This window comes from Manacus vitellinus, unplaced genomic scaffold (assembly GCF_001715985.3).
Source record: "Manacus vitellinus isolate BGI_N305 unplaced genomic scaffold, ASM171598v3 scaffold_14_pilon, whole genome shotgun sequence".
NCBI lineage: Eukaryota > Metazoa > Chordata > Aves > Passeriformes > Pipridae > Manacus > Manacus vitellinus.
Window position 1 is genome coordinate 17178369 of NW_021939063.1, and position 20328 is coordinate 17198696.

The 20328-nt window shown below is 46.8% G+C and overlaps 1 protein-coding gene across 6 annotated transcripts in view; it reads left to right on the plus strand.

Annotated features, from left to right (window-relative positions):
* Positions 1 to 11268: 11268 nt before the first annotated feature.
* Positions 11269 to 20328, plus strand: part of RAD54L2 (RAD54 like 2) — a 68510-nt gene continuing 59450 nt past the window's right edge. For 3 of the 6 annotated variants that reach the window (XM_018068604.2, XM_018068605.2, XM_018068600.2), the window contains exons 1-2: positions 11817 to 11937; positions 12571 to 12664. The gene's annotated coding sequence lies outside the window, so the exon portion shown is untranslated. Of the gene's footprint in view, positions 11296 to 11816; positions 11938 to 12570; positions 12665 to 12899; positions 12999 to 20328 lie in introns of those variants that run through there. The other 3 variants (XM_018068602.2, XM_018068601.2, XM_018068603.2) reach the window with 3 other exon arrangements.

Here is a 20328-nt window from a genome sequence, read left to right on the forward strand (position 1 = left end):
CTAAAAGGTGGTGCTTTTAGGTCTGGTACTCCAGGTCTAACTGCCATTTCTTAGGTGTCTGTATCTACCTGCTGCAAAACAATTGTTAAATTATGATAAAGAGCAACTAATTCTGAAACAGGGACACTCTGCAAGGATAATTTTGGTGTTACGCACTGAGAAGAATTAATTATATTTTTTTTTGAGAGTTTTTATCTTGAATAATTTTTCTTCAAGTCTTCCCCAGAGAAACAAGATCCTTTTGAGTTATTGGACACACCAAATCACCAGTACAGCTGGATAGGACTGACAGACATTTTCCCTGTATTACCTTATTTCACAGTCTGTGTTAGATGTAACATTTGTATGCTTATCATAATACCACATTACCTTTAATGCAGTGCCTGGGCAGCAGTCTTCGGTGTGGTCTGGGAGCAAAACAATGCTTTAGCCCAAAGAGATGTTAAAAAGATAGGAGGACACGATGAGAGATGTTTATGGCTTTTACAGGCTGTTTGGACAGCAGAACTCACAGGAGATTTTTAGCAATTATGGATACAAAGCTTTGAGCCAGGAAGGGAGAGAGAAGCATGTTTAGCCACTCCCGTAGTCTAGGATGCTATTTTCCATAAATCAGAATTTTGCACTGTGGCTGAGAGTACCAAGATTTATTTTCCTTTGTCTTTGCATCGTGGGAGTAAAATGCTGGTCTCCTTGAAATATGTGGGATGTTAGTGACTAAGATAATAAAGGCGAGATTTCACCCTAGACATTTTGAATCGTTTTCATCCCAGCCTCTCCCAGCAGGCTGGCTGGGATCGTTCCCAGCCTGTTCTGTAGCAGACAGGTATGTCAGGCCACGCTACCTGCCAGATGAGCTCCTCAGGATACACAATCTCCTGCTACTCGCTGTTAACTAGTGTTGTGTTCTCCTGGGCTACAGAAAACTGCCATGAGCAATGAGAGAATCTCCTGGAAGATGGATCCCCAAGGGAGAGCTGCAGGGAACAACATTGCCTGCTGTGGAAAGTTTTACAAGCAGGCTGCAGTTACCGAGCACCCAGATGGTGAATGTTCCATGTTTGCTTTAAAGCATCTCCACATCTAACCCTGCAACTCCCTTTCACAAAGAACAAGCAGCTGAAAAGGGAGTGCTGAGATCTCACAGCACCAGCTCTTCTGAACTAGTTCCCTCCTTGCCTGGACTTGATCAGTGTCACCCTCCCAAGAGCCTGAAAAATGGGAGAGGAGAAGGAAGAAAGTAGCTTTCCTGCAGGCAGGTTCACAAAATCTTCTGTCTTCCTGGAGTGGCTTCAGAGACTGCTCACACTTTTTAAAGAGTTTTTGCTCCTGCTCCTATTCCCAATGCTGTTTTTCTCTCTTAGTCCTCCTTATGGAAACTTTATCAATGGATCTTGTATTAATTTATTAATGGATTTTGTAGCCAGTGGAGTTGTACCCCTTACCCTGTGCACATAGGACAATGTGTCACCCTACAGACACTATTACACTCCAGAGCTTATGTCTTCCTTCCTAAGAAAACAGTGTCTAATGGTGGCAATTTGCTCAGTCAGGAATAATCCCCAGGAGGGATTCACAGCTGGCTAAGGAGGGTTTGCTGGAGGGAGGGCTGTAGCTCCCCTCCTTCCCCTTGTAAGTGTCAGAGGCAGCAGCAGCAGCCCTGAGCTCTCTTTTTCTGCAAGGACTCTTAGACATCATCCTGTGCTTCAGCCACAGTCACAGCACCCATGTCTGCTGGTTCTGCTCCATGCCTCTCATCCCATCTTTGATCACTTGATGCTGGGGAATTTCTGGGAGCAATTACTGGGACTTGTGTTCCAGATATCTCTTGGGAATTCAGCAGTCTCCTTCCCATGCAGGCACCAGCTGGCAGCAATCCATTCCTGCTCAGCCCTGCACCCAGACCATACACAAGCGATTTTAAATCCAGGGTGTGGACTAGCTGAAAATGACTAAGAAAATTAAAGATGACTAAGAAAAACAAGCTTTGTGTGCTGTGGAGTACATCTCCAGCCTGAAACAGCTGAAGAGCTCTAAATTCTGCAAAGCCCTGAGAGGTGCACAGACCTGATAACAGTGAGGCATCCCAAGAGCCAGAGTCCCTGCCTCCAGCTCATCTCCCAGCAGAGCCAAAAGCATGGCACTCATGTGCTGAAACCTCTGCCTGCTGGTCTTCCAGGAGTCTCTATCAGTGGAAAAACCTGCTCTGCCCACTGCTTTCCACTCCTGAGGAGAAAGTGGCTGTGCAAAGGAGGGATCAGGGCTGTCACCTCCTGCTGCAGCCTCTACCCCTTGTCCTGTCCATTTGTGACTCCGTGTCAAAGCACAGCAGGGCAGTGCAAGCTGTTGGCAGTTATACACAATCTTGCCTGGGTGAACTTCACTCCTATCACTTGACTGATTTCTAACCCTCTGCATCTACAGTTCCTGTCATTCTTTGGCTTCTTCTGTCTCGTCTACTGTGTTTTTTCTTTAATTTTCCCCTAATACTTCACGTAATTCCGGTTGCTATGCAGTGTTTCCAGGCTCAGCCGCCTGTAACAACCCCCCACCATGGGTGTGTGCAGCTTGGCTGCAGCGAGGACACTTTGCTGATTAATTTGCCTTTTTTTTGTATAGTTATTTTGGCTGCTTGGAAATAAAACTGTTACTAATACCTTCCCCCTCCTAGTGCCAATTAACTTCAGCAAATGAATCTTTTTCAAAACCATGCTTTGTGTGGTCTAGAGCAGGGTGCAGACAGTAGTATTAACTGTATGGCTTCATTTACTCCCCACTTTTGTTCTCACCAGGCCCATAAGGTGGGTAGAGGGGACAAAGAAGCAGCACAGCACGACTGCAAGTCAGAAACGGCTCATTTGGACATGTCCACATCTGGGCCATCACACTGGGTGATGAGGGGAATCCCAGAGGCTGTTTCCTCTACCAGAAGCTGGAGAAAGGAAAGGATCTGAGTCTTGTTTCCCCACATACTGCACGCATTCCCAGTCCCTGCACTGCAAAAGAACCATTTGATGTTTCATAACCACTTGGTAGTGCCTGAAAGGGAGCACAGTACAGTTTCCAAAGCCCTTCCAACAGGTGTGTTGTCACCTTAACTGCTATTCTGATCTGTAAACAGTAAGTTTCCAAAAATAATTGCCCAGCCTCTTGATTGCATCGTCCTGCCATCTCTCCTGCCAAAGGCCTACCCTGCAGGTCACGTTGCATTTGAGCAAGGAAGGTCATTCACCTGCCCAGGCTCCAGCCATACAGGTGAAGAAATTACATGATAATGTTTCTTCCCAATTTATGCATACATGGAGCCCCAAGATTACCTCCTTCATACATACAGTCCCATAATTTCCCTACTTAAATACATCCACCAACAAAACTGTCTAGTAAGTCATGCCCCAGAGGCTGAGCCTCGCAGGAATGAAAATGTGCTTTTGAAGCAGAGAAACTTCCTTGAGCTCCTGGGCCTCAGAAACAATTGTACAGCCAGAGGAGTCAATGAAAGGGGAAAATGCTGTTTAATGAAGTTGAAATGGTTGTTGTTCAGGGGCTGTTTTCCATGTGAATTCACCTATGGAGGAGGGAAAGCAGATCGCAAGGATGTTTGCCTACTCCAAAATTCAGAGGCCACCCACTGCAGGAGGGCAGACTGCAGAGAGGACTGAATCACACCAGTATATTCCCACTGAGTGAAGAAGCAGGAATAACTGCTGTGAAGAGCCCTTCCCAAAAACAAGAGATGCTGGGATGAACAGCATAATGAATTGTGGCTTTTCAGCACATCAGTTTTTGCCATTAGTGTGATTACACCCCTCTAGAACAACTGGCTCTGCATGGGGGATAGAGGGCAACACCTGCAGGGTTCCAAGTGGGAGCCAGCCTTGGATACCAGTGGAGTTAGGGAAAGGAGCAACTCCTGGTGACACTAACACTTCATTGCCTGGACAGTCATGTGTATGACCAGGGAGTCTCACATGGTACATTGTCTCAGAATGGTGATACTAAAAAAGAAGCATTACTGCTAATAAGTAGAAAGTAAAATCCACACCAGCCCCTGCATATGGGCTGCTTAAAGAATTTGCAGTGATTAAAGGTGTTCTAATAAACAAGAGATTAGCTCCCACACAAAGAACAAAAAGAGAGTGGAAAGCATACTGGACAATGAAGAAAAAAGTTAGCTAACTTGTTTTATGACTGCAAATTAATAGTAATCCCTCAATGAGTCTACAGATGAAGAAACAAATGTATGTCTTATCAGCATTAACATGAAAAGTGCACTAAAATCTCTTCCCAAGACTTGATAATCCATCCCTAGCCCTTATATCTGTTGTATACCTGCTCAAACTCAAAAAGTCTCTTATTATTAGTCATTTAATTGCACATACCTTCCTCCTCTCCACAGAAAGCCTCCTTGCTTTGCCATCTTCATGTGTAAGAATAAATTTCAGGACAATCAACTAAAATGCAGTTGTGAAATGAGCACACCAGAAATATCTCAGTGTTTCTAGGTGATCTATAGCCATCCTACCTGTCCCATCCCTCCTACACAGCCCACAGCCACGGTAGAGCCTCAGGGTCTTCATCCACAGACAATCTAAGGGTGGAGGACACCAGGTTTAACCATGTGGAGAACAGCAGGGGCTGAGTAGTCCCTCACTTGTCCATCCATAGCAAGAGCTGCTGCTCTTCAGAGGGACAAGAAACTAAGAGCCCAGGAGATCCTAGAACCAGCAGAACAGGGGTCTCACCACTCACCCCAACACCTGAACCAGGCAGGCTGTGGGACAGCAATCAGCATCACCAAGGATCCAGATCATCAGGCAAGCTCATGGTGATAGAACAGAGTCAAAGTTTAGGTGGGAAATAATTCTACAGGCCAGATTCAGCAATACTGCCCAGGCCAAGTGCCCTGGGCTGAGTTTAAATAGAGCCAAAGGGTGGGGTCATGTGAGTGGAAGTGCCAGGTGAGGCTGGTCAGGGTGATTAGGGCCTTTATATTTGCAGCCCAGCACAGGGACAGTGTCATCACACAGGGGAAAATACCCTTGTAAGGGAGTATTATCAAAGTCAGTTCCTCAGGAAAAGCTCATTATAGCATGGGAAAACAGGTCTTGGCAGAGGACTGGAAGTGAAAACCTCTTTATGTTGGTCATGGATTGTGTCATCTTCCCTGCCCCACAGCTAATGACAGAAAAATAAACCTGGCTATAGGCAAAAGCAAAGTGACCAGCAGTCTCCTCCAGCTCCGTGATACAGCTCTTCTCTTGGCAGAAGGAGGTTGCCTTGTCACTTTGGAGTGTCTTAGAAGTTGGTTGTGCCTCCAATAACGAGCAGTCAAGAGCTGTCTACTTGAAAGATGTAACCAGTTGGTGCCTTCTCCTTGTAGCTTCGAAAGTGCAGCTGGGAGCAGGGCAGTCCTGACCAGCAGGTGGCTTTATTTTCCACTAAGGGAGGTTTGGAGGTGATTTTTTTTTTACCACTCTTGTCCTAGGGGACTGAAATATCTTGACATGCAGAAAGCCCCTGTTGGCCAGGAAAGGGCCAGTGCATTTCAGGGACGGTGTGGAGGTGGATGTTGTTGTGCTCACCTTGTTGCACCTGCTGTAACCACCTGGCTGGAAAGGAGGGCTTAAAAGGAGCAGGTTGAACCTGTGGGGAGTGTGAAAATGTCTGGTTTCTCAAGGTGGGCTTAAAAGTAAGTAAGTAAAGTAATTAAGTAAGTAAGTAAATTAAGTAAGTAAGTAAGCTAATGCCTTATTGTAAGACTGCATTTTGCTTCTCAATTGCATTGTGCTATGTGGTTCTGGCAAAGCAGAGCAAGAAGAAAGCTATGTCAAAATGTTTTTTACCTTGCTGCGAGTTTCCTAACGGGCCTTCACAGGTAATTCAATGGTGCACTCCCTGCATGCTGGAGCTGTGGGTTTAACTTTGCCCCCCTCTGTGGGATCTGAGTGCTTCAGGTGTCCGTGGGTTCACTGCTGGCCTCACAGAACTCACCCTTGGAGTAGGTGACTAAGCAGAGTGTGCTCTGCTTTAGCCAGGTACCCTGCTGTGGGGATTGCCAGGAGCAGCTGTGTGACCTTTTCTAATAAGGTGTTTCAGTGTATTAGTTCTTAAATTTGTTATTTTTAATTCCTTAAATATCCCTCTGCCTCTCCTATGAGCAAAGCACCCCATCTGGCCCTCGCTCCCTGCTGTTACTTTGCATATCATTGCATCTCTGCTATTTCCTTTCCTGACCTGGAACTGTAAAGCCTTCCAGCTTCCCCTGGAAGAGGTGGTGCCCTCTTTTACTTTCCTGCTGCCTTCCCTGGGTAACTGCACCCAGTTCTATCACCCAGTGTTTGAGAATGGGATGTTAAAGGCTGAAGAGTGTTTCGAGTGAGCAGGGCTGTGCTGAGTTATGCAATGGCATTACAGCATTTCAACACTGTAATCCTCCCCAAAGCAGCTCACCATAGGGTTAAGAAAACAAAGTGCCAGCTTTTCAAGCAGAGAGATCTCGCTTTGTAGTGACACTGAATCTCTTCTGGATTGGGCTAGTGCGGAGCCTAACGTGCAGAAGTGTTCAAGTTGTTTCATGTGGTGAGGCTTGCCTTAAACTTGTCCATGATGTCACTCACGTGTTTCTGCTCTGCAGTGTCTGGTTCTTAGCCCCTTCTAGCGGGGAAAGGAGGAGGCTGCAGCCCGAGTGTTGAGGTGCAGGTGAAATCCAGCTTGGGTATCGTGATGCTGATTAAACGTCCGTGAAGCACCATAAACCTAACAGGCTATGCTGAGTTATAGCTCCCTGGTAACTCCTTGACCAACTCCTTCAGCACAAAGCTCGGTGTCCCATTGTGATATTGGAAATCGAGTTAACTTCTGCTTCTGATTTCTCGCTTCCCTCTGCATGACTGCTTGAGTCCTTCTCTCAGGATGGAAACGGCACCATCAGGTTTCCCATCCTGCAGCCGGGATATGCTCCCTGTGAAGGACTGGCTGGAGTGTGTCCCTTTCTTTCACAGGGCAGCAGCAGGCAAAGGGAACAGCGAACAGCACCCAGAACAAGCACCAAATAGAGAAATGAGGAAAATTAGAGACAAGCAAAGGTATGTGGAAAAGGAGGCAACTCAGATGTGGTTAAGCAGGTGAATGTGGTGGGATGCAGAGTGCTGTGTAACAGCCCTGGCCACAGAAGGTCTCCAGGAAGCAGGAGTGGTGTCACCATGGCACACCCAAGCCTCCTCCATGTCAGGAGAAGTAACACAGATGAGACCCCACACTTGAAAGAGAAGGATCTAAGAAAGAGCATGTCCATCAGCAGTAGGAATTGTGCTGTAGCAGTTGTGAAGCTGCCACTAGAGCACCTGAGAAACAATTGTCATGATTTATGATCCCACCAAAGCCAACACACTTGTGCCAACGGTGAGATTTGATTTATTAATTGCTTTGAATGGGGTGTCATATGCTCACTCCCAGCTGCTTGGGTTGCAGTGAAATACAGATCTGCTCCTCTGACTGAGTCTGTGGACTGCACTTTAACAGTATCTGCTGTTTCCAGCATCCTGTCACAAGCTTTCCACGTCCAGAACTCTTGGGTAAAGCTTAGGATGGAAGAATTCAGAGGTATTCGAGTGTCGGGGCACTGAAGGCAAAGCTGAGTTATCCTTGTGTAAATGGGGTATGTATTTTTCTCCTGCTCTAGAGAGAGCCTTCACAGAGATTTGTCCCCTGTGGCAGGCTGAGTAGTTTAGGAAATGCTTTATAACTTTCATGGAAAGCTTTTGTGAGGGCATTTCATCTGCCTACATGTTTTGTAGATTACACATTTCAGAGCTTTTAATCAGAGGTGTGGAGGCCTTCTCAAATCATGCCTTTCACCTCTTTTAAAGATCCTCTGATGGGGAAGAAGGCCCAGATTATCCAGACCAGTACTGACCTCCCAGTCAGGACACTGAGAATCAGTGCAGCAGTTAGTTGATGGACACTTTATCTGGACACAAAACTGATGACTGATGTCTCTATGTATTGAGATCAAACCTGATGCTCTGATCAGAAAATCCATGGAAGGTAAGACTTTTAAAGTGCCTTTTTCAAGTGAAATAAAACTCGGTAAATTGTGCTCTGCTGGACAAGAACAACACAGCCAAGTGCAGAAGTGCTCATGGTTATGAGAGAATCAATTAGGGCATGTTGATGAATAATGCATGTGCAGCTTAGGAGGGATGGATGACATCGGTTTTATTTTTGTACTGTTAATTGAGAGTGATTCTAGGACAGAAAAAAGCACAAAGGGAAGATGAGGAAATTCTGGTCATAGCAGCAGAAGCTGGAGGCTCATCAACTACACTTCCTGTCCATTAAGCTGTAAAAACCTCAGGAAGAGGAATTGTACTTATGTCCTCTACAGCTCCTAATCCATGTAACTGATACTGCCCAAGAACCCAATTCAGACTGTAAATGATAGGAGCATTTAAAGAGATAGAAGTTGAAGCTGTTGCTTTGAAATCTGATGGCCTTTCCTGTGTTAAGATAATGTCTGCCTTGCTCTTTTGGGATCCAGCTGTAGGGCATCAGTCAGCTTTATTTATCCCTAGAGGTGTGGCTCTGCTGTTCCTTTGATGTACAGGGATCTCTGAAGCAGAGCTGCACTGGGATGGTGGAGAAAGCCTGACACCCCGGTGGGAAATGATCTGTTGCTGCTCACATGTGGCAAAGTTCCCCACATACTGGTATGCAGGTCAAAATCAACTGCTCTTCAGATCTTATGGGTCTCCCCTTGGGCCTGTGCACTAGTTGGGTTTGACAAAGCAAAGTGTTGACTCTGAGACTGAAACAACTGCTGCAGGGTAGAGCAGGAGCCTGGCAAAGCAGGGGGAGTGCTCCACATCCCTTTGCTTTGGTGTTTCCCAACACCCAGATAAGGGGATTTCCCCATGCTTGGGTGCCTGCCCAGCTCAGAGCAAAGTCTGCTGCAGGTGCCCAGTAATATTTACCTGAGGCAGAGGACATGAGGGAAGGAGAGAGGGCACACACTGTGGTGAGCAATCAGCCACTGGCCTGAGGAACTGTGTCAATTTGTTGTTTGTAGAACACTTCTGCTGGTGGCTGATGTGTGTGGGAAAGGCTGTGAAGGCACTTGGAGGGTTGTGTAGGTGACTGCTGGGGGTCAACCACTGATCCCACCTGGAGGATTTCAGACCTTTTTTTTTTTATTTGCTTACTCTGTGAGGAGTCACCACTTCAATCTGATCCTCCACAGAGATGGTCAAGGACAGCTGGTACCTCTTTAAGGAGCCAGAGCTGACATGTGTGGTGGGACTTGAGGTCACTCATGTTTCCTTGAGCTTGCTACCCCAGTTCTCTCTGGATGGTGCAACTGCAGCCTCAGTGTTGCAAACCAGCAACTTACACTTGCTGCTTGGACTGAATGTTTTTGGTGGTGGCATCTGTGAGTGTCCTGAGGCTGCACTGGGAGCTGCCTGCTGGGAAAGCGTGGGAGATGTGGAGCTGTGTGAAGGGACAAGCACTGCAGTGGGACTGTGCAGGCAGCCCCCCTGTGCCAAACCCAACCCAACATGTCCACTGGACAACATGGATGTCTGATTGCAAAGGTTCATTGGCTGTGGAAGATAGTGGTTTTACATCTATACAAGTCAAGAATTATTTTCTAAGTCTGTTTTAGCTAATTTTATAGAAATAAGGAGGAGGTGCTATCTTCTGAAGTGCTCAGAGGGGTGGCCTGTGAAGCAGACATCCTCAGCCAGACTGTGCTTGTCACTGCTGCTGTGGAGCAAATGCCTAAAGTGTAACATTTTTCAGTGTTGTCATGTGGGATAAAAGTCCATAAGGAGTCTTTGCTGCCCTGCTGGGGGCCCTCCTGCCTGCTTTAACTTGCACTTGTTCCATTGCCTCTGAGGCCTCCATCATCATCCCTCTCTCTGAAGGTCTCCTCTGTGTGACAGGCCAAGACAGGGAAGGAAAACCTGGAATTTAGTGTCAGATTTAACAGCAGAAGGTCCCATGGAGGATTTGGAGGTGTCTAGGTGGGGAGGAGGGTGAAGGTTTACTGTGATCCCTCATGCCTTTGCCAAGTCCCCAGAGGCACACTGTTTGTGAAGTGGGTCTGTGGTGCTACGGTCTTTTTATTTTGGATCAGCTCTGGCTTTCCTGAAATCCAGGAGACCCTTGAATGACTAAGGGTTGAGTTACACTGGCCATGCTCAGGCTGCCAGTACATATCCAGAGTCACATACCAGTTTCCTTTTCTTTCTCTGGGCCTGGGGAACCAGACAGGCACTTTCTCTGCTGGCCTTGTTCTTTTTCTTCCCTCTAACAGACGGGCACATCGAGCTCCTGGTGCTGTGCAGGACGAGCAGCAGGCGCTGGGTGCGGTGTCAGCAGTGTCCTGGCACTGATGGAGGCTGTGGAATGCTGGGCTCTCTGTCCATGGGACCACAGCCAGCCCGTGGAGGTGAGTGATGAGCTCTCGTCTGAAATGCTGCCTGCGGTTTTGGACACCCCCGGTTTGTGAGAGGGGTCAATTCCAGTGAGTCCTGGGGAGGCTGTGGAAAGGTTGGAGTGTAACAGGCTGAGGAAGTGGGAGTGTCGAGCTGGAGAAGGGTTTGGGTGGACTCTGGTGGTTGTCCAGCACCTGTGGGGAGGGTGTGGAGGCAGCGGAGCCACGCTGGTGGCAGCAGAATAAGAAACAGCGTTTGTGAACACAAATGGGTCCTGTATCGTGCTGGGTACGAGGGAAAGTTCTGTCCTGTGCAGAAGCCCATCGCGGAGGGGGGGCTCGGAGCCTGACGGGTTTTCATGTACGTGAGGGGATTTAATACCTGACAGGACAAGGCCCAGAGCTGAGCTCCGCAGTGTCCCTGCCTTGAGGGGCAGAGACCCCCTCAGCCTCAGCGACCACGGGACCCTGTGACAAATTAACAGCTCCTCACGGGGGGTGGGGGGTTGCCCCCTCGCAGTCACGCTCCTCATAGCCGATGGCACGGGCAGAAGCAGCCGGGGCTCCGCGGCCGCATCCCGCCACATCCCGCTCCGTGCCCGGGATGGGCCCCGGGACCCGCGGGCCGGGGACGCCCCGCGGGGCCGGGGGGAACCTTCTGCTGCGCCCTGCGGAACCTTCGCGGCGGAGGCGCCCTGTTGCTGCCACGGGGACGAGGCGGGCGCTGCGGGGGGGGCGGCCCCGAGCGGCGGCGGGGCCGAGAGCGGCGGAGGCGGGAGGAGGCGGCGGCGCGGCCGCAGCTCCCGGGGCGCCCGCAGCTCCCCGGGGCCGCCGGGCCGCAGCCCCCGCCGGCCGCCCAGGTGAGCGCGCAGCGCTGCGGGGCCGCCGCCACAATGGGAGCGGAGCCGGGCCGGGCAGGGGCGCGCCGGGGAGGCCCGCCGCCCGCCGGGGGTGTGCGGGGAGCGGCGGCCCGGGGTGGGCGCTGGCGGGGGAGCGGCCCCCCCGAGGGGCTGGGGGTGTTCCGGGGCCGGGTGGAGGGGCAGCGCGCCGGGGCCACCCGGGGGGCGGGTCCCGGTGCGGTACGAGGGGGCCGGGGGCTGCGGGGCTGGGCCCAGCCCGGGCACCGCCGAGCCCTGCCCAGCGTCCTGCCAGCCCCGGGCCTGGCTGTGGGGGCGCGGGGGGGCTCCGCCTGCCCCCGTGCGGTGCCGGGGGTTCCGGGTCAGCCCGTGCTGGCGGCGCGGTGCCGAGCCGGGGCGGCCCGGCGGGGCCCGGGCACAGCGGTTGTCACGCTCTGTGGTGGCCGAGCGGCGCTGATCGGTGGGACTGGTAAGCACGGGCTGTGGGACTGCTGAACTGACGTGCAAAGTCGTTATTTGGTGCCTGTGTGAGACTTGTTGGTGAGCTTCGGAGGGGGGAGGCTCGGCGTGCAGAGCTGTTACCTCTCCTCGCCTGATCCCGTCTCTCGGCTTTTTAACTTGCTCCCTCCGAGGAAGAGTTTGCAGGTGACTTTTGCTGGTGGTTATGTGGGTGACTGGACGTTTCGGTGCTCACGTCTCAGAGATGCTCATAAACCCCTTTGGATTCCCCTCCTGCTCTTTCATTGTTATGTGCAAAACTGGTGCTTTAAAACGTTCTTGGTACATCCCCTCAGTCTGTGTGCAGGTGGGGAATTTTTATTTAGAAAAAGACCAAACAGTAAAAGTTCAGGGTTATTTTTTCTGATTTTTTTTATGCTGATAAGATACTAATGGTCACATTTACTTGTCTTTATAACTTTATAAATGTTGGATATCCTTTGTATGGTTATGCAAGCATCATGCTTGATGAATAATCACTTAGCCTGTAGGAAATCACTGCAGAAACTTCTGTGTTGGTTCAGGATGTTCCTGCTGCCTGGTTGGAGGTGGTAACTCCCCTTCCTGGCTTAGAGTAATGGGCCTGGTGAGTGCTCTCCTTCTGCTTCAATGCAGAATCAATTAATTTAGAATAAACAGCCTTTGTTTTGGTAGTTCTGCTCCATGGGCAGCAGCACCCAGCAGAGGAATGAAAACCAAGCAGCCTGCTTGGACCACTGCAGGTGTTCCTGGTGGGAGCTGACACAGCCTTGGTTTGCTAAGGGAGGCTTCTTTCCCCAGGTGTGGAGCTGTACACCCCGAATAGAGAGAGAACAGCACAGCTTCTTCCCCTGTGACCTTATCGGCACCAGAATCTAGGGGTTGTTCCTTGCCGGTAGGTGCTGAATGTGCCATTTACAAGAAATAAACAGTTACTGCTTTAAGGGAGAGCTGTTGTGGCTGGGTGGTGTTTTCTGGGTTGACACTGCCTCAGAGTGAGCACCACCTTCTCCCAAAAAAGCTCTGAGGGTTTAGTCTGTGTTCCACTTGTACTGCACTCGGTTAACCGGAAACTTCTGTGTCTCTGAAACTTGGAATTCCAGATTTGATGTTCACGAGTATTGCATATCCTGGATGGGAACATCTTGTGGTCTTTTGAGGAGAAGAACCAAGCAACGTGGTTTTTGTCTCATCTCAACAGTGGTTGCATTCTAGTGAAGATTTGTAAGGTATAACCTGGCATAGAAGATTGTACCAGAACATTTGTGGTGTTCTCTGGCATCCAAGTTGATGTCGCAGAACAGTTCAGGCTGGAAAGGGCCTCAGGAGGTGTCTAGTCCAACCTGCTGCTCAGAGCAGGATCTACACCAAGTTCAGAGTGGGATTTTGTTCATTCAGGTCTTAAACCCTCCAAAGGCAAAAGTTCATCAGTCTCTGTGTCTCTGTTCCAGTGCTTGACTGTCCCCTCCAGGAAGAATCTCCTCTCTAGGCCAGGTCACCACCTCCACCGTTGTACTTTGTGTCTCATGTCCTGCTGTGTGTCTCTGTGCACAGTCTGTGTCTTCTTGATGGCCTCCATGTAGGTGTGGGAGAGCTGCACATAGTGTCTCCAGTGGGTCTGGAAAGTGCTGAGTGAAAGGGAGTCATGTTTTCCCTGGGTCAGGGGGGCTGTGCTCCTGCCCATACAGCCGAGGGTGCTGTTAGCTTGTACAGCTGCCAGGGTGCACTGCTGGTTACATTTCCTGAGTGCAGGTACAGGTGTGTGCATGGATGGGTTTGTGCACACACACAAATCACACCCACATCAGGTGGGAGCTGATGTTTGTCACCCTCCTGCTGTGCAGCTCTGGAAGGAGCCTCCTTGGTGTGTACACATGTGTGTGTGTGTGTGTGTGTGTGTGTACACAGATGTCAAATCACTCCTGCAGCACTGAGCAGTAGTTTTTCCACCCTTTTCCTCATATGTCTCCAGTGGTGACTGTGGGCTCCTTGGCCATTCCTAACTCTTGTGCTGTCACACGTACCCTGGCTGGTTGTGCCTCCCAGCCTGCAGGTCTGGCTGTTGTGTTGCCTTCAGTTTGTTTCTCAAAATTTTGTTGTTTCAAACGCTTCTTTGTGATGTATCAAGTTACGGTGCTAGGAAGGGAGTGGCAGTGGAGCGAAGCTTTTCCCGTGGGGATTGATTTGAATCCCATTGGATCAACTTCAAATCCAGAATGTAACAACGTAGGAAGTGGGTTTTCAAATATGGTTGTTTATGGGTGTGAGTTAAATGAAACATTTTAGGTACAATATTGTTAAGAATGCAATTAGTTGCAGTGCAACTAATGTTTGTGTAATTTCTTTGAAATTGTTTCCTTCAGGTGCTTAGGAGTTTTTGGGAAACTGTAACTGTAGGATAAATATTCTCTGTTAATAAGGTCTCTTATTTTAAACTTCATTCTGGAGAACTTGGTTCCTGCAGAGGTAAAAGTACCAATTGCTATTCCTAGATCCTTGGTACAGATATAATTTTGAGATGTGTTTTTTCTGCTTACACAGAATAATTTCTACATTATATTTTCCTGATTGTCAAGTATGTCGAGTTAATTACAGATGAATTTGTTTCAGAGAATGCTCATCTCAAGATGGGAATTTGTTGTGTTTAAGCAACATTTGTAGCTACATAAAAATAAAAGAATTTATAAAGAGCTGTGGTTTCCCCTGCCTCCCAGGTTGGCACTTATTAAGTACTTTCACCAGCACAGAAGTCAGTGTTTAAGTTCGGACTTGTAGAATAACATGTGTAAATCTGATATTTAGGTAATTTGAAACAATGAATGAAAATTTAATTTCTAGTTAACTTTTAGAAATCTTACACTTAATTTTCTAGGACTTTGTAGAAGCAGAGTCTTAAAGATGAAGGGGAATGTTAAAGGAACACCATTTGTTGTTTGAGAAAGGGACAGAATTAACTGATGAAATCAAATGTCATTACATACGGGGAGAAGGAAGAAGAGGGAATTACAGGTAGCCATAAGAAGGGAAAAATTGTTAAACAGGCACCTTTAGAAGCTGGTTGGACTTATGAGAATATGGCAGTGTTGTTTTGTAGGTTGTTTTTTGAAGTCATCATTCTTTTAAACTAGCTAGCTAATGGCATCTCATTCTAAGTAATACTAAGTTACTGATCAGTATTTTGTATGTGATAACCAGCAAATGCCAACTGCACATGTTTTCTGGCAAAATTAGTGTACCTGAAGTTGAAACAAGTTTTGAGAAGGGGAGGAGGGGGAAGATTAAAAAAAATATATATTGCTTTCAGCTATGCAGATATAAAACTATGTAAGAATAACAAGATTTGTTACTCTGAAAAATACTTTGAAGTATAGAATATAGGCTTTCAGAAATTCTTGAATATCAGACATACCACTGACTCAATTTTATGTCTGATGTGGAATAGCAGAATTTGAGTCCTGTGAGCGAGGCTGATTCAGTGCTATGGCAATCTCAGAGCAGCTGTGATAATTGAAATCTTGTTCTTGCTCAGTGGTAATGATGGAGTTGGGGTCAGTCTGACACCTCCAAAAATCTTGTGGCATTTTGAAGGTAACTGGAACTCACTTGAATTGTTACATCACTTAAATTTAATAGCAGCATTTTCAGCATGCTCTAAAATGTGCAGGTAGGAGCAGTGATTTGAAGCCCTCTGGGGTGGCCTGTCAGCTTGTCCCAGAGCTGCTGTTCTGAGGGTGTACCTGCAAGTTGAAATGCACAAGCAAAGGCAGGAAGAATGATCCAACTCGGGTTTTAGTGACAGCTGGTTATTCAAACATCAGAAAAGACATAAAGGCTGGCATGCACTTATCTGGAAGAAGTATTGATTCTGTGCTGGAGAAAAGTGCTGAATAACTTCATGACTGAAGGCATCATTCAAAGATGCAGAAATCTTTAGGGGAAGTCTTTTAGCCAGTTGCTTCAAAACAAAGCTGAAGGACTCTTAGATGCTATCAGCGTGGCTTGTGGTATAAACACAGAGTGCAGCGTTCAAACCATGTAAGCAGTGCCCTCTGTTACTGCCCTAAATCCTGGGAGGAGTTTCTGAGCTGCAAAGTGCAGTTACCATTGCCTTCTCAGACAGCTGTTTAAAGTGGAGAAGAGTTGATGAGATGAACCTGCCTCTTGCTGATCTGACTCAAGTGACTCTCCTCCTCTCCACGTGCACACACAGCAGCACTGGTAGGAGCCTTAGTAAGTGGCACTGGCACAAAACACTTTCTACTGCTGTACCTGAAATGTCAAGCCAAGAATTAAGCACATCAACAGAACTTCTCTTCTGCCACTGTAACTGGTTCTATGCTGGTGGACTTTTTCTGGCAGATAAGTAGAAAATCAAAGTTGGAAAAGCTCAGTGTACCCATGTGCTCTCCTGTGTTACAAACACTTCAAAACTTACACTTGTGGAGCACGAGGAGGACTTTGATCGAGGCCTCACATGCAAAACAACACTCTTTATATAAGAAAGCCTAAAGAGAGGCACTAAACTTATAAAAGCAATTAACGGGGTTTTGCAGTGATTTGGCAGATTACAGGCAGATAACTTTACTCTGTTGCAAACCAGCTTGATCTAATTAACAAAGAACTGGAGCTATACAAAGGCAGAATTGATTACAGAATGTGCAGAACCTGGCTGATCAGGTACAAGGAGTTTCTAGGGCAAGCACAGTATGGGAAATAATTGAAATGTGGTGGAAGTAACATAGTTTTGACTTTTAGTTTCTTCCCTTCGCAGTGAAATTTTTTACCTCAAACTTTAACTTGTGAAGAAAACTTTTCTAGCCCAACAGAACTGTGGAAATGACATTTTAGAGACATGGCAATTAATCAAAGATTTTCTGTAGTCTCTGAGAAACTCAAGTCTTATCTAGGACATCAGCATCAATTAAGTGTGGGTTATTATATTTGAAGTTGTTGAATCCAGAATAAATAGGTTGTTGAAGTGTATTGATCTCAGGTGAATTGCTGTAGCTGTTTGTTGCACCCAAAGGCTAATACAACAACCAACCAACCAACCAAACCCCAAACCAGCCAAAATCCATGGGCCTGACAAAGCCTGGAAGGGATTGTGGAGCAGAGAGGCTCATACTGCCTGCTGAGTCAACTTGGAAGATAGGATGTTACTCGAAAAGGACTTGATTGAGGAGGGCTGGTGGTAGGATTTACTTAAAATTAGTGAAGTAAAGGAAACTGTTACTGGTGAGTGGCAGTAGTCTGGAAGACCAAAAAATCGTAATTAAAGCTCTTGTATCAAAAATACCTTACAAATGGGATTTGTGTGGTAATTGTATTCCCATGCCTGCCTCAGTCAACGAGAGTGTTGTTGAGAAGTGAATCTTGTTCAACAGATACAGTGTCGTGTATGATCTGTGAGTCAAAACCTAGATTAAAAATAGTAGATGTGGAAAGTAGAATATGAATGGAGTATTTTTCAGGGATTTGTAGTAGGTCCACGGCTTTGTAGTATTTTTATCAGTGGCCTGGAAGAAAACATGAAATTAGAGCTGTTCAAATTTGTGGATTATGTAAAGGTTGTGCCTGGGTGGTGAAGCATGAAGAAGGAACGGCAGCTGTACAGTGTCCTCTGAGTTGTTTGGGTAACTGGGTCTAATATGGCCAAATATGTTTTTATAGAGCTGGGGCACAACCTTATGCTTGTTGTGGGAAAGACTGGAGGCTGTAGGTTTGGAATACAGAGTTGTGCTTCCAGAAACCAGTGACCTTGGAAAGGGCAGCAGGAGCAGAGCAGATATATGGCAGTATGTGAGTCCTCAACTAATGTACATCCATAACAACAGGAAATATTGAATAAGGACAGAGGTGAAATCAGATGGGGGGTATTTTGATGAAGTTTAATGTTAGTGTTTTTAGAGAGATGTTCAAAAGCAACAAAGATATAGTGTTCAATGTTGCTTGGGTGATTAAATCGCTCATTAGAAAACTGCTTCTTAGTGCTCAGTTGGTTTAGCTTATCACTGGGTATTTAAAAGTTTCTCAATTTTCTTTGGGCAGAATAGGCTGTGTACCAAAGGGCTCTTTAATTTAGTGGAAAAAGATAGGATAGCAGCCAGTGCCTGGAAGTTAAAAAGATTATTTCAAATTAGGAAAAAGGCACAGATTGTTAACAATGAATGTGATCAGCCACTGAAGGCATTAGGAAGATGCTTGTAAGTATTAAGGGGAATTAGGATGTCTCCATCTCTCGAAGTCATCAAGTCAGGATGGAGTATCATTTGAAATATATGCATGAGGAAATGCACTGTACATGTAGGAGTGTACCTGCCACCACACAGGTGCAGGAGCATTTGCACAGGCTGAACTGATCTCACCCAGCTGTGTTCAGACCAGGCCTCCCTTCCTGCCCCTGCCTAGAGTTAGTCAAGTGATCTGATGATGATAGTTGTTCGTTTATAGCACTCCTTTAAATCTATTAAGTATACCTTTTCTCTCAAAGGAATAAATGTGCTCGTAAGAGCCATGTACTTAAATGAAACAAAATGTTTGTGATCTGTATTGTTTGTTTTGTTTTTTTTTAGGAAACACAGTCATATTCAGTGATGGGGAAAGGAAGTGGCTGTGTGGGGAAGGACAGGGATGGCTGTTTCATTTCCTGAACTACACTTTCCCAATCTTTTTCCTCAAAGAATCTGATAATGTGCTCTCAGGAAGTTTACTCCAGTAGTGAGTAGTCATTACATTTGGAAAAAAATGTTTTTTCATTGGGGAAGAAATTGCATGTGCTCTTGCTGTGGCACAGGTAGCTCTGGGTGTGAATGAGTAAGGATGCAGTGTCTTCTCTGTCTCTGCTGGTACAAAATCAGTGTTTTCCTTGTCCAGCAAAGGAGTGGTTTCTGTTTTGTCCTGCCTGCCAAAGTGAAGGACCATAGAGAGGAAAAAAGCTGTGAGTCCTCTCCTGCCTTGGCCATTAGGGAGAGGATTGATTGCCTGTGGGTTCACAGTGGCCCATCAGGACCATTGGTTTGGGATGTTTTCCTAAACCCTTCTGGAAGTATGATGGGAGCCAGTCTGGTTGTGACAGCAGCTTATGCCTGGTAGGCACCTTTCCAGATGTCCTGATCTTTTCCCCATCCCAGGATGAGTGCATGCCCAGTCATGTGTCGGAGGAAGGGCCGTGGGAAATACAGGAGCTGGGTGCTCTGCTCCTGGCAGATTGTCGCTGGATGGCCTTTTCCTCAGGTGCTCCCTTGGCTTCCGTAGGGAACGGGCATGTGCATCAACAGCCCTTGTGCAGAAAGGATGTTTCCAGCAAGCACCAGATGTAATATGTCTGTTCAGGACCTCTGGTTTTGGGGAAGGGTTGGCACTATAGCAGATTACTTATTTTGTCACTGAAAGAGACTGTCCTGCTCAAAGCAGTTACCTCCTCGCAGCATTTTCCAGCCAAGTGCTACCTTTCCCCCTCTGTTGCTTATTTTACTATTTCATCAAGGCAGGCAAGGTCTTGTATTCTTTTCTTTGCACTCTTGGGCTGGCCTGTGCAGGAAGGCTTAGAGATAAAATCCTTTTGTTGTGGGAAGCTGTTTATATTTTAATCTTTGAATTTCCTTGCATTTTGGAGGGGGCGTATCTCCCCTGCATCTCTTGCTCTCCTTATTATTATCATCTTGTCTGACCCATTTTGCTGACAAAGAGAAGGCAGTGAAGAGAGACAGAAGTGGTTATAACTGAACAGTTTTTTGCTTGCAGTCTTACAATGACTCCACTTTTTCTTTCTTTTTTAATTTCTTTTTTTTAAGTGATCTGCTGGCTTGTTTTTGCAGTTGCTTTTTGGTAGGGAAGATTGAAGGTGAACAGAGTTAATCGTCCAGGAGTCTGGATAAGATTTTGGGGATGGGGAAAGATTGTAGAACTTAGGAGATAAAGATTTCTGTTTTTTCTACTTCATTTTGTCTTGCTGTGCTGGAACTCCTCCTACATCTGATATCAGACAAGTATCTTTCTCATGGCTGCTGAGGGGACCTGTCTCTTCTTTCCTCACCTGCATCTTTGCTTGGCTGTGACATTGTTTAGTATAAGCTGCCAAATATGAAAAAGTTTACCTGTGGCCTGGATCAGAAGATTGAGACCAGGGGTTTCTGGAGGGGCAACTTCTTTCTTGTGAGAAGAAAGGATAAGAGAGAAGACTTTTAGGACTTCATGCCAAGGGTAATTATATCTCCTTGAACAGTTAGGGTGAAGTTGTAGTGCTGAGGTGAACAAGCACAAAGCAAGCAGGGGATGTGCATGAGAGGCTTCATATACTAATATGTATTTATGATCAGAACTCCACAGTGGCTCTTGGTTGCATCTTGGGGAAAGGTCTATGTTTTAGGACAGCCCAGGAATATCTACTTATCCCAGACATAATAAGATACAGCATAAAACCAAAGAAAGGCAGAGGGCTGAAACAAGTGATTTGTTTATTTAGGTACTAATAATTAGCCCTTGATCTCAAGCAAGGGTATCATGACCAAAGCAAATTCCACTTCATGAGCTTAAAGAAATTACCTATTTGTTCTCATG